General features: G+C 45.2%; 1 long non-coding RNA gene across 1 annotated transcript; it reads right to left on the reverse strand.

The window, feature by feature from the left end:
• Positions 1-1464: 1464 nt before the first annotated feature.
• On the reverse strand, positions 1465-15783 carry LOC309348972. The gene is made up of 3 exons (XR_014159600.1): positions 15698-15783; positions 2920-3091; positions 1465-2334 (listed from the first exon to the last, which is right to left on the reverse strand). It is a non-coding gene; the product is annotated as an uncharacterized lncRNA (long non-coding RNA).
• Positions 15784-16456: the final 673 nt, after the last annotated feature.

A 16456-nucleotide genomic window follows, 5' to 3' on the forward strand; every position in this document is an offset into this window, starting at 1 on the left:
CCTTGAGCTGATATATCACACATTGATATATATGGAGAGGTGTGATTTCTCTGAAGCTTAATGAAACATGGGATAGCAGCTGCCAAAATGCAAATTGAAAACCAGAATCCATGATATGGCAACGCAATTTGATTTGGCAGTGGCCCACCCTCCACATTTCTCTCCATTCCCAAATGGGAATGTTTGGTTGATCCAAACACAGGTAAGCTACAGAAGGATTCTGTATCTCTGGGATTTTTTTGATGCTATATGGTTGTTGTTATTATTATTATTATTATTATTATTATTATTATTATTATTATTAAAGCAATCCTTAAATTTTCATATTAAATTATGCTTAGTTCAGGATAGTGTAATGGGTTATTACTTTTCGTTCTATTGGGAAGCTGTAGCTTTTCCTTTTCTCCACTGTACAGCTTGTGCTCAGGCTTAAACTTTAAAGAATCTACAGTGGGGTGCTTCTCCCTTTTCTTTCTGTCTGAACCAGATACATAGCTGATATCAAAAAAGAGCTCCTTCAGTGGATTTCAGAGGTCATCATGGCAGAATGTGGTCTGTAATGTGTGCTGGGCGTAAGCTATTTAGGGATTTATAGGTAATATGAGCAGCACAGTGATTTGTTCTCAATGTAGGGAGGCAGCTGGTGACAAAATTGCTCCAGACTGCTCGTCTACATTAGGACATTATAAAATTAGGGTTGTATGCAACAAAGCTGTCCCAATAGTGCAACTATTTCCCCTTGTGCAACAGAACACATATTTTTTTCTCCCATGCACCCCCCCCTTAATTTACTGTGGTGGTTTAGGGGAACAGATAGGGGAGGGGAGGGAGCAGAAGGGGAAGTTCTGTCACGCAAGAGGAAAACCTTGCGTGAATGGGTTGACTTCGTTGTATACTACCCTTAGACATAATAATACATTGATTTTAAAAGGCATGTACCAAACACATTTCCAAAGAAGAGCGAAGATGTTCTCAAGTGATTCCTCAGTTCTGGAAGACAGCCGCCATTTTTATGATTAGAATGGTAGCCTCCTAGAACACCATTCTAACTTTTCCAGTGGTCTAAAAGTATAGACGAAACTGCATTAGAAGATGAACATTTCAATTCCCAGTAGAAATACTAGATTTAGCTAGCGAATTACCACACTGACAAAACTCTGATGGAAGCTGGGTAATGGCTAATCTCCGAAGACCCAAGGCAGATGTGACATTTGCACTTGTCAGCACAATACACTTTAGTGCAAGGAGCACTTAAAAGTGAAACCAGCTCGGAATGGGTGTAAACATGCTTATCTTCCTTAGGAGGTACATCAGTGCCCGTAGGGAGTATTATTACTGGTTCTAAAAACAGGAGCCCTCCAAATTAAAAAAAGCAACACGCTTGAAATACAATAATGCATAAACAAATACAACAACTATTCTGGGGCAAGTTGGATAGCAATTGTTTTGTCTTAGCTACAGACTTTCATTGACAGAGAATTATGCTAGCTGAAGCATAATTTTAAAAGTTTTGCATGCACATGGCAGCAGTAGCAACTCTCAGGCTGGGATATAGCTGCTGTACTAGCCTCTCAGGTGAAGCATTGTTGTCCCCTGGGAAGCAGAGGGGGCATGGAAGTGGGGAGATTGATGCACTGGCAGAGCCAATCTGGTACTCCTGCACTGTACTGACCCCCAGTCACCTTGTCCCTTGTCTTCTCCCTCCCAGCAACTAAGCCAGTTGAGAAGGACCTAGCGTAGTGCCTATTCCCCAGCAAAAGAGTGGTTTCGTTTAGGCAGAAACATATCCAGATTGGAAGAACTTCATCCTCTCATGTCTCCCCCTTACCATAAAAAAATTAAAAAATAAACAAAGCTTTATTGTCCTGATTATCTCAAAGAAGAAATTCACATAACCGTCCTGTTCCCACAGTACTTTCCAGAGAAGTCATCCGAACATAGGAAGTTGTCTTATACCAAGTCAGAGCACTGGTCTATTTAGATCCGTATTGTTTGCACAGACTAACAAACACCCCATAATTAGGCTTACCACTAAAATCCTTAATATGCAGGAAGAGAGAGCATCCCACATTTAGGCCTATCACCGAACAAAAAGCAAGATCTTGACTTCCCCTCTCAGACTCCCCCCACCCTCAGGCTTAAGGGTGTGCTCAGTGCCTTTCTAATGAACAGCCTAATGCCTGTTGTTACCGTTGCCAAAAATAAACATGTTGAACAATTGGTTTCTAAAAACAGGAAGGAAAAAAATAGAGCTGTCCTAATTGCTTCGTGACATGCTCCTGACATTCGTACTCCATCATTTTCTTCTCTCTGTCTATCTCTGTCTCATTTCCCCTGTGAAAATGGAGAGAGAGAAAGAGGTGAAGGATCAAGAGGGTGCAAATAGTTTGGTGTTACCATTGTGCAGCTGCTCCATTCTCAAATGGATGAGGCTCTGCCAAAGAGCATGGACCAGCATGCAGATCTGACATCAAGATGCAATATCCTCAGGCAGCAGTTGGGGTCCTAGTGCCTAGTCACGGATGCCTTTTCTAGGCCTTCCAATCAACACTGGGCAGCTGGGTCTGCCGCCATTTTAATTTCTCACAATGTTTTTGACGAACAGCTGCATGGCAAAGTTTGCAGAAGTGGGAATGTCAAAATAGGGACACTTGGAGGGTATGTATAGCGTAACACAGCTCCGAACCTGCTCCTTGTCCTCAAGAAACATCATGCAAAGTTTGGTTACTATAATAGCTGTCCAAATACATAATGAATAACTTTCCAAAATATAAAAGAGAAGCTAGCACATCACAGAGAGAGAGTGGGGTGTAGCATAGTCCTTGCCCTGATGTACTAGTTTGCTATAGGCAGGGAGATTTTCACATGAAGAAGCATTTAAAACAAAAAACCACCCTCCCCAGCAATCCAGAATTCTACTTCCCCACTCTCCATAATGTGTTGGTTGGCTCTAAATCTGATTTTTCTTTTTCTTTTCGGATTCTTTGCAGGGGTGGTATAATCACGGTACTGTAATGGAGTCGTGTAGACTTGGCGTTGCTGCTGCACCTGGATTCAATTAGAATTTCCATCCCCAGAGGAGTCAGTCTCCCTTGAAAAAGAAAATGAATAAATTGTTGGTTTTGCCGAACAAACCACAGACGCTTTTGTGGCACTGCAAAAGCACCTGTCCCAGGGAAGAAGACAAAAGTGGCACCTTTACACAAGCCGTTAAACACATCCATAAAATTAGCAAATATGTAATGTGCCCCTTTATATGTAATTTCCCTTTTTTGAAAAACAAAAAAAAACCTTTCTTCAGAATTACACTTATTATGTAGGTGGGCAGTCTCTTAATATAGATAAAGACCTTTGCAGCTGCTCCCCTCACAGGCCCCGTGTTTAATATGCACTTTGTAATTAGCTTGGAAGCAAAGCCCCATTTTCGCAGTCAACCCGTTTTCTGTCAGATCATTTTTAATCTGAGCTGCGTTCAGCTGCGAAGGGCTGATAAGCATTTCGGAAATCTCTGTCCATGACAAACAGGACTTTAATCTCCTCTTTTAATTTTCTAGTGCACTCATTACGCAAAATTCAGCTCTAAAAAAGAAAGGAGGGAAAGGGAGGGAAAAAACCCCAATTCCTTCACACATTCAAAGTATCTTCCTTGGATGTTGTACCATTTTCCTTCCCTAAAAGTGCGCAACTTGATTCTCAGGTCTTTAAAGTCTCAGTCACAGAGCAGTATTATTGGTAGCGGTTTTCCTTTCAAATACTTCCCTCCTAAAGTTCATTTAATGCTGATGATATCAACCTCAAGTGCTTTTGTCTTCTGAAATGGGGGGGGGGGGTTGAGGAGGCTGGTTTTCCAAGCAGCAGCCTCACTTTCTGAGAAGCATCACATCACAATTAAGCAAAGCTAAATGGTGTTCCTTAGTTCTAAGCCTGTTGACAGCTGTTTAACAATGCTTGTTCATTTAAGGCTTAAACCAATTATTACCTTTTTTTAAAAAAAAAGCAGCACGTATTAACCTCTTCCTGTCAGTAAGATAAGACAGATTCTCTAGAGGAAATCAGTGTTCCTAAGAGTGACAAATTGATTTCTCCAATACATGTATGAAATGCTATTTTCACTGCACTCTGGGCTGTTGTTATTTCAGCAGATGGAAATGGGTGGGAGAGGTGAAACGGGATCTGCAAAGTGCTACTAACTAAATAAGAAATAGAAAACATAATAAAAATGCATTTCTACCTGCTGGCAAAATCATACCCATAAAAGTGAGCGAATACTTCACAAGACTTGAAAGCAATTTAAAACATGTTTATTTGAACAGAATCAAAGCCAGCAGAGACAAATATCCCTTATTATTGGTGAAGTAGTAGATGCAACACATTTAGTTGTGCTTGCAATAGAAAACATAAACAGGCTACAGAAATGCAGCACGAGCCTTCCTTGTTTGGACTCCCACCAACTCTAGAGGAACAAGTCTGATTTAACTGAGGATAGAAATTACTGCCCAAAATGTAGACTGAAGTTCACCAGTCCATCTCCTCCAGGGGTGTAGCGTGGGGGAGCTCCCAGGGTGATGGCTCCAGGTGCATTTTTTGGAGGGGGGCATAGAAGGGTGTGTGCCTGTCCTGTTGCGTCCTCCTCGTGTCACCTTTCCAGCCCACAAATCATTACATGTATGTATATCCTTACCTGCCCAATGATTTTGTGGCTGGGTGTATAGCAAGATATCAGCCACAACTTCCTTCTTCATTCACCTGCAGCATGGGCAGAGAGGAAGAGGGATAACCTAATTAAGGGGAGGGTTTTCAAATGCATATCAAGTACCACTTCCACCCTTGTGGATGGCAGGCTATGGAATCAACCTAGAGAGAAAACAGCATGTTGGTGATGAGCAGGAATGAGTCTGGATTGAGAAAAACATTTTTGTGCTACAAACAGGATAGTATGTACAAACGAACAGCAAGAATGTTGATTGGAAAATTGGAAAGACTGGAGAAATACCAATGTGATGGGATAGTGAGCTGCTTGTGCGTAAAAGCTTGATCCCTCTGGGGTTTGGCTGGTCATCCAAACCGATGCACTAACGGAGCCCCCAAAGCATGACTCCGTCAGTCGCTGGTAGAATCTGACAGTGGGCGTCTACGGAATTTACGCCAACATAAAAGCTCTTTGACAGACATGCGCTTTCGAGACTCTCTGCGTGACAGTTTCCGGCGAAGGGTGGGCGTTCCCAACGGGGGTCCCGTTACCTCTCCACTACTCTCACTGGAAGCATCCCAGAGCCTCCCCTCCGCTGTGACTCCTGCACTCCCCCTGCTGGTTCCCTCTTCTACTGCAGATTCTCTCCTATTCTCCTGTAGCCTGTCCACCACCTGTCTCTCCGATGGCAGTTCCCTGACATCCACCTCCCCCCCAGGGCCCCCTTCACCCCCTCCCGCCTCCTCTCCCACTGGCGGTGAGGGCGGAAAGCCCCTGAAGGAACTCTCCTCGTCGTCCGAGGATTCTAACACTTCCAGCCACGGCGTACCGTCTCTCTCCCCGTCTTCCTCTACTTCGTCGGAGTCGGCTTCTTCACCCACCCCTGACTCTGGGAACCCTTCAAACTCTCCTTCCTCATCGGTGGTCCCAAAGTGTTCCCTTCTAAATCGAGCCACGGGTTGCGGTTTTCTTGGGAAACGCTGATGAAATGTTTCTATTAAAACCTCGTCATTGACTACCTCTGCTGGTACCCAAGTGTTTTCCGACTCTGCTTCCCCCTCCCATTCTACCAGATATTCCACCTGATTCCCCTTCCACCTGGAATCAATGATTCCTGCCACGTTCATGTCGCACTCTCTCTCTTCTATCACGGGCGTTTGGGTGGCCTCTCTCTCACGCTCCCCCCACTCACGTCCCTCTCGGTACGGCGACAGTAATGACCTGTGAAATACTGGGTGTAATTTCATGTGACTGGGCAGCCTGAGTTTGAATGCCACTGGGTTGACCTGCTGTATGACCTCAAAGGGTCCCAATCTTTTGGGCCTCAATTTCTTACTCCCGCCCTTGAACGGTAGCCCTTGGGTGGACAACCACACCCGGTCCCCCACCCTTATAGTTTCACCTTCCCTCCTATTTCTGTCTGCTTGCTTCTTATATTCTTCCTTGGCTTTCTCTAAGTTAAGTTGAAGCTGACGGTGGATCGCCTCCATCTCTTCAAAAAAATATTCCGCCGCCGGCACGCTCCACCTCTCCCCTCCCTCTCCTGGGAATGCCCGGGGGTGACACCCATAATTTGCCAGGAAGGGACTCATCCCTGTGGACACGTTCTCCGCGTTGTTGTAGGCAAATTCTGCTAGAGGTAACTTATCCACCCAATCATTTTCTCTGTCTTTTACATAACACCTCAGGTATTGTTGTAAAACCCCATTTGCCCTTTCCGCTTGCCCATTGGTTTCTGGGTGCCGGGCAGTTGAGAAATTGAGTTCTACGTGCAGTAAGCTCATAAGTTTCCTCCAGAACCTGGAAGTAAATTGTTTCCCTCTGTCGCTCAAAACCCTCAAGGGGGCGCCATGCAACTTGAAAATATGTTCTACAAACAACTTAGCGGTTTCCTCCGCTGTGACTGCATGTGAACAAGCTATAAAATGACACATCTTGGTTAATTGATCTACCACCACCATGACAGCTGTTTTGCCTTTGGATTTTGGCAGGTCCGTCATAAAATCTATGGATACTGCCTCCCATGGCCTTTCGGGCGTGGGTAAGGGTTGTAATAGCCCCGCTGGCGCCACCCTCTCTCCTTTCGCTCGCTGGCACCTGTCGCAACCCCTGACATATTCCCGTACGTCCTCCCTCACCTTGGGCCACCAAAACTCCCTGGTAACCAACCACATTGTTTTGTGCTGTCCAAAATGTCCCGCTGTGGGGCTGTCATGCAACTGCTTGAGTACTCTGCCCCTCAGTTCCCCGTCGGGTATGTACAGTGCCCCTTTGTAATACAACGCCCCGTTCTTTTCTTCGAACCCCCCTGTGTTCTCCTCTGTCCTCCGGAGCTCTCTGAGTTTCTCTTGGGCGTATTCATCGTTCTCCGTACCCTCTATCAGTTCCCTCTGCCCCACCAATGCCGCCCCACACACCCAGCGGTCTTCAGGGATTACATGCCTTGCCTCAGGCGCTCCCTCCCCCTCTAAGTACTCAGGTTTCCTGGAAAGAGCGTCCGCCCTCACGTTCTCGGAGCCGGGCACGTAACGAATCTCAAAGTGGAATTTGGAGAACTCCTGGGCCCATCTCACTTGTCTCTGGTTCAGCACTCGGGCTGTTCTCCAGTATTCCAGATTTTTGTGGTCAGTTCGGACTTGAACCTTGTGCTGCGCCCCAATCAGCAAGTGCCGCCATTTCCGGAATGCTTCATGAATGGCGAGCAGTTCTCGGTCGTACACTGTGTAGTTCCTCTCTGATTTGTTCAACTTCCGCGAGAAGAATGCACACGGTCTCCATTCAGACGTATCTTTTCCCGGCTGGAGAAGAACGGCCCCCACCGCTCGGTCTGACGCGTCAGTCTCCACTCTCATTGGTTGTTGTAGATCCACGTGCAAGAGTTGCTCTTCCGACGCAAACGCCTGCTTTAAGCGTTCGAACGCTTGTTGCGCTTCTCCCGTCCAAACAAATTTCTTTTTGCTACTAAGACAATCCGTGATGGGCGCTGTTAAATGGGCAAAGTTTTTGATGAACTTCCTATAGAAGTTTCCGAAGCCCAGGAACCTTTGCACGTCCTTCTTGGTCTTTGGTGTTTTCCATTCCAGTACCGCTTGAACCTTGCTGGGATCCATGGCCAATCCCTTGTCAGACAACCGGTACCCCAGGAATTCCACCTCCTTGGTATGAAACTGACACTTCTCCAGTTTCACCCACAGCCGGTTTTCTCGCAGCTTGCTCAGTACCTCTCTTACATCTCGCACATGCTGCTCCTCATTGTCTGAGTACACCAGAACGTCATCTAAGAACGCTACGCAGTTCTTGTAGAGCAGTGGCCCCAGGACGTGATTCATGAATGATTGAAAACAGGCGGAGCCCCCTTGTAATCCGAAAGGCATAACGGTGTACTCAAAGGCCCCCAAGGGGGTGAACATAGTGGTCTTCCACTCATCCCCCTTTCTCACACGTATCAAGTTATATGCCCCCCTAAGGTCCAGCTTGGTAAAAATTTTCCCTTTTCTCACCCGTGTTAGAATGTCATCAATTCTGGGCATAGGGAAAGTCACTGGTTCTGACACTGCATTTAGGGCCCTGAAATCACATACAAGCCTGGGCTTGCCCGTGTTTTTTTTGTCCACAAAGAACACTGGGCTGCCCCCCACCGCTCGTGACTCTCTGATGAAACCTCGCTTGAGATTCTTGTCAATGAACTCCCTTAACTCCTGCATCTCACTGTCTGACATTGCATACAGCTTGCCCACTGGCAATTGTGCTCCTGGGAGTAAGGTAATTTGACAATCAAAGGGTCTGTGCGGGGGCAGTTTATCTGCTTCTTTTTCGCTGAATACGTCAAGCAAGTCAGCGTATTGTGGTGGCACCCTCCCTTTGTCCATCACTTCCATCCCTGCTAGAGTGCCCCTGGCGCCTGCCTGAGCCTCTCCCTCCTTGCAGTGTTCTAGGCAATGTGCTGATCCAAAGGAAACCACTCTCTGATGCCAGCCTACTAGCGGATCGTGTAGCGCCAGCCAGCTCATACCCAAGATAATAGGAGCTCCTCCCAAGGTGGCTACGTTAAACGCTATCAGTTCGGTGTGTCGTGCCACCCTCATTATCATTGGTACAGTCTGTTGGCTCACTTCTCCTCCCAACAGCTCCCTCCCATCAATCGTGGTAACCTGCAAAGGCTTACTCAATGGGATAGTCTGTATTTGGTGTGCAGCTGCAAACTCTTTGCTCATGAAATTACATGAGCTACCTGAATCCAATAGCGCCTTTATCTTCAGTGGGTGTCCGTTTGCCAGTTCCAGCAACACCTCTATCACAAGCGCTGGTCTTGGAGGTTCCGGCGTGGGCACATTCATTACTCCCTGGCCTGGCTGCTGTGCCCTGATGTTGGCAACCAGGCGTTGGCTTTTACTGGCTCCGTGATTTCTTCTTCCTCCTTCCCCCCAACAGTTCCCGCCATCCCTTGCCATTCCTTCCTTTGCGGACAGACTCTGGCAAAGTGACCTGGCTGTTGGCAGAGATAGCATCTCTTGCCGCTCTTTCCCTCCTTCTTCCGCCCTTCACTGGTGTTTGAAACTGCGCGCGCGCTGTTCCAAGTTCCATCGGCTCTGCTGGCGGGAAAGGCTGCTCCGGAATCTCTGGAATGCGGAAGTCCTTCCAACGTTCCCCCTTTCCTTCCCGCTTTTCCATAGCTCTAGCTTCCTGGCGTGCCCCAATGGACAGCGCTGATTTAGTCAGCTGATCCATAGACTCCGCCCTAGGCGCCCGGGAAAGTTCATCTTTCACTGCCGGAGAGAGACCTTCTTCAAACAGCATTTGAATAGGTTCACTAGCAAGGTCCCACCCAAGTCTATGAATCAGCATGGTGAACTCAGTCCAGTACTCACGTACAGATCGGCTCCCCTGTTTACACGCCATTAACTGCCTGCGCACCACTCCCTGCTCGATCTCGCTGGAAAACATCAAGTCCATGGCGCGGAAAAACTTCATTGTGTCCTTTAAGATTTCATTATTGGCTGCCATCAGGGGCCGAACCCAGTCCCTCGCCCCTCCCTCTAGATGGCCAATCACGTACGCCACTCTAGAGTTCTCGTCGGGGAAGTCATCAAACAGTAGATTGAGAGCATATTGCATCTCTGTCCTAAAGGCTTGATAGTTCCGGGGATCCCCCCCAAATTTCTGCACCAGTCCAGGCACCCGTCTGGCAAGTGGGGTGGTCTTCCCCTTATCTGCATCTTGAGCCCTCCTCTCCTCGAGCCTCGCCGTTTGCAGTGCCAGCTGGACCTCCAACGCCCTGTACCTTTGTTCCAGGCTTGGATCTGCGCCAGCTCCCGCTCCTGCTCCTCCGGTTCCGGATGGTTCGCTCATGATGCCTTCTGCTTGCACAAGCTGCTTTCAAAGCACTGTCAGATTGCTGTGATGGGATAGTGAGCTGCTTGTGCGTAAAAGCTTGATCCCTCTGGGGTTTGGCTGGTCATCCAAACCGATGCACTAACGGAGCCCCCAAAGCATGACTCCGTCAGTCGCTGGTAGAATCTGACAGTGGGCGTCTACGGAATTTACGCCAACATAAAAGCTCTTTGACAGACATGCGCTTTCGAGACTCTCTGCGTGACAGTTTCCGGCGAAGGGTGGGCGTTCCCAACGGGGGTCCCGTTACCTCTCCACTACTCTCACTGGAAGCATCCCAGAGCCTCCCCTCCGCTGTGACTCCTGCACTCCCCCTGCTGGTTCCCTCTTCTACTGCAGATTCTCTCCTATTCTCCTGTAGCCTGTCCACCACCTGTCTCTCCGATGGCAGTTCCCTGACAACCAACTAAAGAACAATGGCAAGAGAAGTTGGTGAACTATGCAGAACTGGCAAAAATGACAGATAGATTAAGAGAAAAATACAACAGCGACTTTGAAAAAGAATGGGAACCATTTATATTATATTTGCAGAAACAAAGAAAGTCAATAGACTTGATGGCAGCATTTAAATAAACATTCACATTATTAGTATTAGAAAATGTTTAGAAAATAGTGAAATATTATAGTGTATTTACTTTTATTTTTATGTTTTTAGGCTTGATGTTATGTTTTTAATAGCTCTTTCTGTTAGGAGATAGCAAAGTGGGTGAAAAGAGAAACAAACCAGAAGGGGAAGTTGGGGGAAGCCCTGGAGGGGAGGGAGGGAGGAATATATACTAAATGTTAAGAAATTGAGATGTATGTAATCTTAGGCGCCGACTCCATGGGGCCTGAGGGGGCCCGAGCCCCCTCAAAAATTCGTTTGGGGGGGCTCTGCCCCCCCAATAAATTAAGAAAATTATTACCGTAAATTTCGCTCTATAACACACAGATTTTTTCTCCTAAAAAGTAAGGGGAAATGTCTGTGCGTGTTATTGAGCGAATGTGTGGTCCCTGGAGCTGACTCGCTGGAGCGCAGGGGCAAAAATAGGCAAAAATCAGGCAAAAATAAGATCGGGCGGGCGGGCGGAGGGAAGGCGGAAGCTGCTGCTTTCCTGCATTCTGCCTCAGGGTCTTACTGCCCACCCGCTTCTGTTGCTGCGTTTGCTCAAACTCAACAAAGAGCAGGGAATCCCCTGCCCTCCTGGCAAGCAGAGGGTTAAGGAAAGGATCGAGTCCTTCCTTCTAATTCTTTCCTAGTCACACTGCGTGCAGGCTCCAGCCCACCACCTCCTCCTCTCCGTGCTCTAGGGACTCTCAGGTGGGAGAGAGAGAGAGAGGGCTGGCTTGGGGGGGACGGGGACTTTTGCCTTCCTTTCCTCCCCCCCCCCCCGTTAAACTCCTCCCCTGCATTCTTAGCCAGCTGCTTCTCCGCACACCCCTCTTGTGCTTCTTGTCCCTTCTGTGTTTTTCCTTCCCTCCCCATTTAAAACGTGGTGACAAAGCACGGATCCACATGGATCCTCAGGATTTTTGCATTGGGTCACCCCAAATTCACCATCAGATCACATTACATGTCCATGGCTACAGTCTGTACCAAAAAAATCACGCACCCACTGTTGCCTGGGGCTGCAATGGTGCAAAAACGTGGTTACAAAGCATGGATCCACAGGATCTTTGCACTGGGTCACCCCAAATTCACCATCAGATAACATAGCATGTCCATGGCTACAGTCTGCACCAAAAAAATCACGCACCCACTGTGGCCTGGGGCCACAATGGTGCAAAAACATGGTTACAAAGCACGGATCCGCATGGATCCTCAGGATTTTTGCATTGGGTCACCCCAAATTCACCATCAGATCACATAGCATGTTCATGGCTACATCTTGCACCAAAAAAATCGCGCACCCACTGTTGCCTAGGGTCACAGTGGTGCAAAAACGTGGTTACAAAGCACGGATCCACATGGATCCTCAGGATCTTTGCATTGGGTCACCCCAAATTCACCATCAGATCACATAGCATGTCCATGGCTACATCTTGCACCAAAAAAATCACGCACCCACTGTTGCCTAGGGTCACAGTGGTGCAAAAACATGGTTACAAAGCATGGATCCACATGGATCCTCAGGATTTTTGCATTGGGCTACTCCAAACTCACTGTCAGATATTAAAAATCTTTATAAAATAGAGAATTAAATACATACAGAATGTTAAATTTTCAGTTTTGAAATATTAGTACTAGTTTAGTACTGTATTTCTATATTACTATAGTACTGTATTAGTTATTTTCAAATACTTAAATATTTTTAGGGTGTAAGACCCAATTAAAGCCCGTTATTTACATACAGTATTACAGTATTTACATACAGTATTAGGCATACTGTATTAACTTTATTAACTGTATTAAAGCATTAACTTTGAGATATTATTTTTATTTAATGAACCCTCAGCCTTATTCAAAGTAAGCTTAAATTAGCTATTTCACTTATTAATCAAAGTGCTATTACTGTGCGACAGCAATATTTTATGTTTTATTCTTTTAATGATAGTTTAGGATTTATTTAAATATCATTTCAGTCTTTTCAGAGCTATATATTCACTGCTCTGTAATAGTCTATAAGCATAATTGTTACTGTAAATTAAATTAGCTTTTTACGAAAATACCGTGCGTGTTTATGTTTTATTTCTTTTTTCAAAGCCAAAAAGTGTTTCAGGCTTGTCGAGTTTCCCGGAGTGTGGAGTTATAGAGAGTCGAGTTTTCGGGGTTCTAATGTTGATCATATGACTCTAAAATACTTTTAAAAAACTTTAAAACTCACTAATTTTCATCTAAAATTTAGAAAACTTCCCGGGGCAGGACCCCGGTATGGGCCCCCCCAATATTTTTTATAAGTCGGCTCCCCTGTATGTAATGAATGAAAAAGAAATATGATTTTTTTTTTTTTTAAAAAAAGGATATTATGTACAAACGCCGGCTCCCTCGGTCTGAAAAGCAAGATGAATGCCACAACTCATAGTCACCTTTGACTGGACTTAACCGTCCAGGGGTTCTTTACCTCTCTCTCTTTTTTTAAACTATGTATGCAGACTAAGGAATCTGATATTGATCCCACAAAGTGACCTGAACTAATGCACATTTAGGCATTGAAACATTGTGCACTGGCTACGGTTTCTATCAGTAATCTCATGCAATTGCAGCTATGAAGTCAAAAATGACAAAAAGAACAACAAATAATCAGTGCTCATTAATTATAATAGGATAAAGGCTCCAACATGATACTCAAACAAGACACAGACTTCATTAACAAGACTGAAAGATTACCGTCTGTTTTTGATAAATTATCAACTATGCTTGCAAGACAAAATTAAAAGGTGTAGCATTTCTCCGCAGGCAGTAGATTTTTACACCATTAAGCTATATTTTCCCTGTAAAAGCTTTTCAGAAATCACAGCAACAAGTTTTCACTGACAGTCATATGCATATTCACTAGGTAATAGGACTTATGGTTTCTCCTGGGATGCTTTGCATATATTTCATGCTGTGCAATATTTAGGAACCAAATTCTGAAGATGTGTAAGCCTGTCACTTAATACTGAGAATATAGTAACTCCTGCCTTTGGTGGTGTGTAGTAGGAAAATGGCTTTTTAAAGCTTGAAGAGCATACTCACCAGCTTTGAGTAAAATATGCAGAATTATCATGGATGTAACCAGGTTATAAGCCATTTTGAGATGTCAAAATAGTAAATATCAAAACACATATTGGCCTCCGCCTCAACCAAGGCCACAGTTTAACTGGCACAGTTTCCACTCTGGTCCGTGCCTGGTAGCCCTAGCCAATGAACAGTAGCCTAGGTGGTTGGGAGGCAGGGCACCCTAGACCGTTGACTAAGGTGGTGTACACAATAAACATTTAGAGCATGTTCAAAGCACATTCTTTGCCTCAAAGAATTCTGGGCACTATAGTTGGCTAAGGGCTGCTGGAAATTTTAACTCTTTGAAGAGTAAACTACAATGTCCAGTAATCCTTCAGGGAAAGAATGTGTTTTGAATGTGCTTTAAATTTATAGTGTGTACGCAACCAACGTCTTCAAGCCAGGGCCAGCTGCTGAATACCATGTACCTCAATTCTCCCCGCCATGCCACAAATTTCTGGCTCTGCCAGGAACTGCACTTACAAATGTAGCTACATTAGATACAATCTATTTTGAACAGTCACAATACTAAACTTCAGCTGGAGGCCATATCCGTAAACAGCAACAAGCAGACAGATCCTAACATATATTTAGGGTGCAATTTCAGTGTAAAATAGTTACGCATTCTACATTAGCTTTTTAATGATGATGGTGATGAATGGAAAATAATGTTTATTAATATTTAGTGTTTTTAGTGACCGAAGTAGTTGACATAAACACATTCAATATATATTATATGGATGAACAGGACATTTCCATAGGTTTTTGTGCAGCGATTTAAATAATTCAAATATACATCTCTGTCTCTCTTTAGTGTCGACTCATTCACCCTCCACAGCATATGCTCACTGAGTTGAGTGAGTTCAGTAAGGTGTTATCTGCCATCTATTAAAATTTCAGGAAATCAAATGAAGCATTCTAAGCCAATCTGCCTGAAGACTATCAAAATACACACACACATTCACATATATAAAAAATACATACAGTGTACAGCGCGCACACAAACACAACATCCAAGTTCACTTCCTCAGTGCTGCTCAGTCATTTTTGCCCATCCCTCACCATACACCTGACATGTGCTTTCTTTACCTTGCCTACTCTGGAAATTCAGTTAGCACCACCTATTTCCCCTTTGATCTGGCACTGTTGTTCTATATTTTGTCTAGACCAGGTGTGGGGAGCCTTTGGTCTTCCAGATATTGATGAAGCACAACTCCCATCAGCCCCAGCAAGCATGGTCAATAGCCAGGGATGATGAGAGTTGCAGTTCAGCAACATTCCCCACCCCAACTCTCAGGGCATCTGTCCTCCTGGGATGGGGGAGGCAGGTAAATGGATGGGTGTTCCAGCACTTTTCTCTACACAGCCCTCTCTGCTCTCCTCTCACATTCCAGCTAAGGAGTAGATCAGAGTGTGCAAGAAACCATAAGGAATATTCCAATCAGCTCCAAACATCATCTTCCCCCCGAAAAATTGGCTTTTCTACTGGCACATGCATGTCCTACAGTGCTGGGAAGTTGTTAAAGTAAGCGCCATATTTTTAACAAGGTGGGAGGTGCTGGTACTACATACCCTTGAGTACCCACTGGAAAAAAAGCATTGGGCCAGTGTTGCCTAAACAGCGGTGCAACATTTCTGTCTTCGACCCTTCTTTAACTTCTGGAACATGGAGGAGAAGAAGATTTCACCAGCAGCTAAAATATGAATTTGTCCCACTTGCAAGGTTCAGATTATTACAAACTGAACATCATGCCCCGCCCTCAGCAGATAATCTTCTCTGGCTCAGAGTGCTCCTCACCTTCTTTCACTGGTATAAAGTGGCAATAAGGTGGTTTGAGGTGATTTAGGGATATGAGCTGAGCATCTTGTCTAGCAAGATATTTGATGGTGCATATTTTTTTCAAGGAAAAGACTCGTGCCCAGGCTTGTTTTCTTACCTGAAGATGAGTAGCCTCAACCAACTGCCAGGAATAAGGTGGTTTCCATTACTGCTGTTTGTTTAATTGGACATATCTTAAAACTCCATTCTTCATTGGCTTACTCAGCTACCCTCAGGAAGGCTGATTTAGAATCCACCACATCATTCACTGGTGACCTTGTTAAGTATGCAGAAATGCACACAGTCCATTGACTTCGCTTGGTATGTTGAGTTCACAGTCACTTTCATGGCACACTAATGCGAGAAGGAGTTGCATCGTCATCAGTCCTGGATTGATTGCTGCAATAATTTCCTGAGATGAATTGTTTGATTCTGAGCATTATGATATGTGTGGCAAGAAGGAATGGTTGCACCAGCCATGTATTTTGTTGGTAGACAAATTGGTTGGTAATGCTCAGTAAGGCAAGGAGGGTGGTGGTGCTCACCTGGCTTCCCAGTTCTGAGCGTTGCTGCTGGTTGTAGACATGTGGCAGGTAGCTCTGCACGGTTTAGGATCTCAAGCAAAGAATATATGTGCTACTTCCTTTTACCAGAGAAAGTTCTCAGAGCTAAGGCCTGAGGGCATGTGATGCAGCAACCTTCCTGAAAATAAGCAGGATAGGATCTAGATGGTGCTTGGATGGGACAGCTCATGTATTTTCTTCATGGAATAAAGGTGCAATTAAAAACAATATTCTTCAAAAGGCAATGAGGAAGAAGAGGCAAGAGCTTTCTGATAAACATACCAGAAACTATTGCCACTGTGGTTTAAGCAAAA

This window comes from Podarcis erhardii, assembly GCF_964252035.2.
Source record: "Podarcis erhardii genome assembly, chromosome: 1".
Taxonomy (NCBI): Eukaryota; Metazoa; Chordata; class Lepidosauria; order Squamata; family Lacertidae; genus Podarcis; species Podarcis erhardii.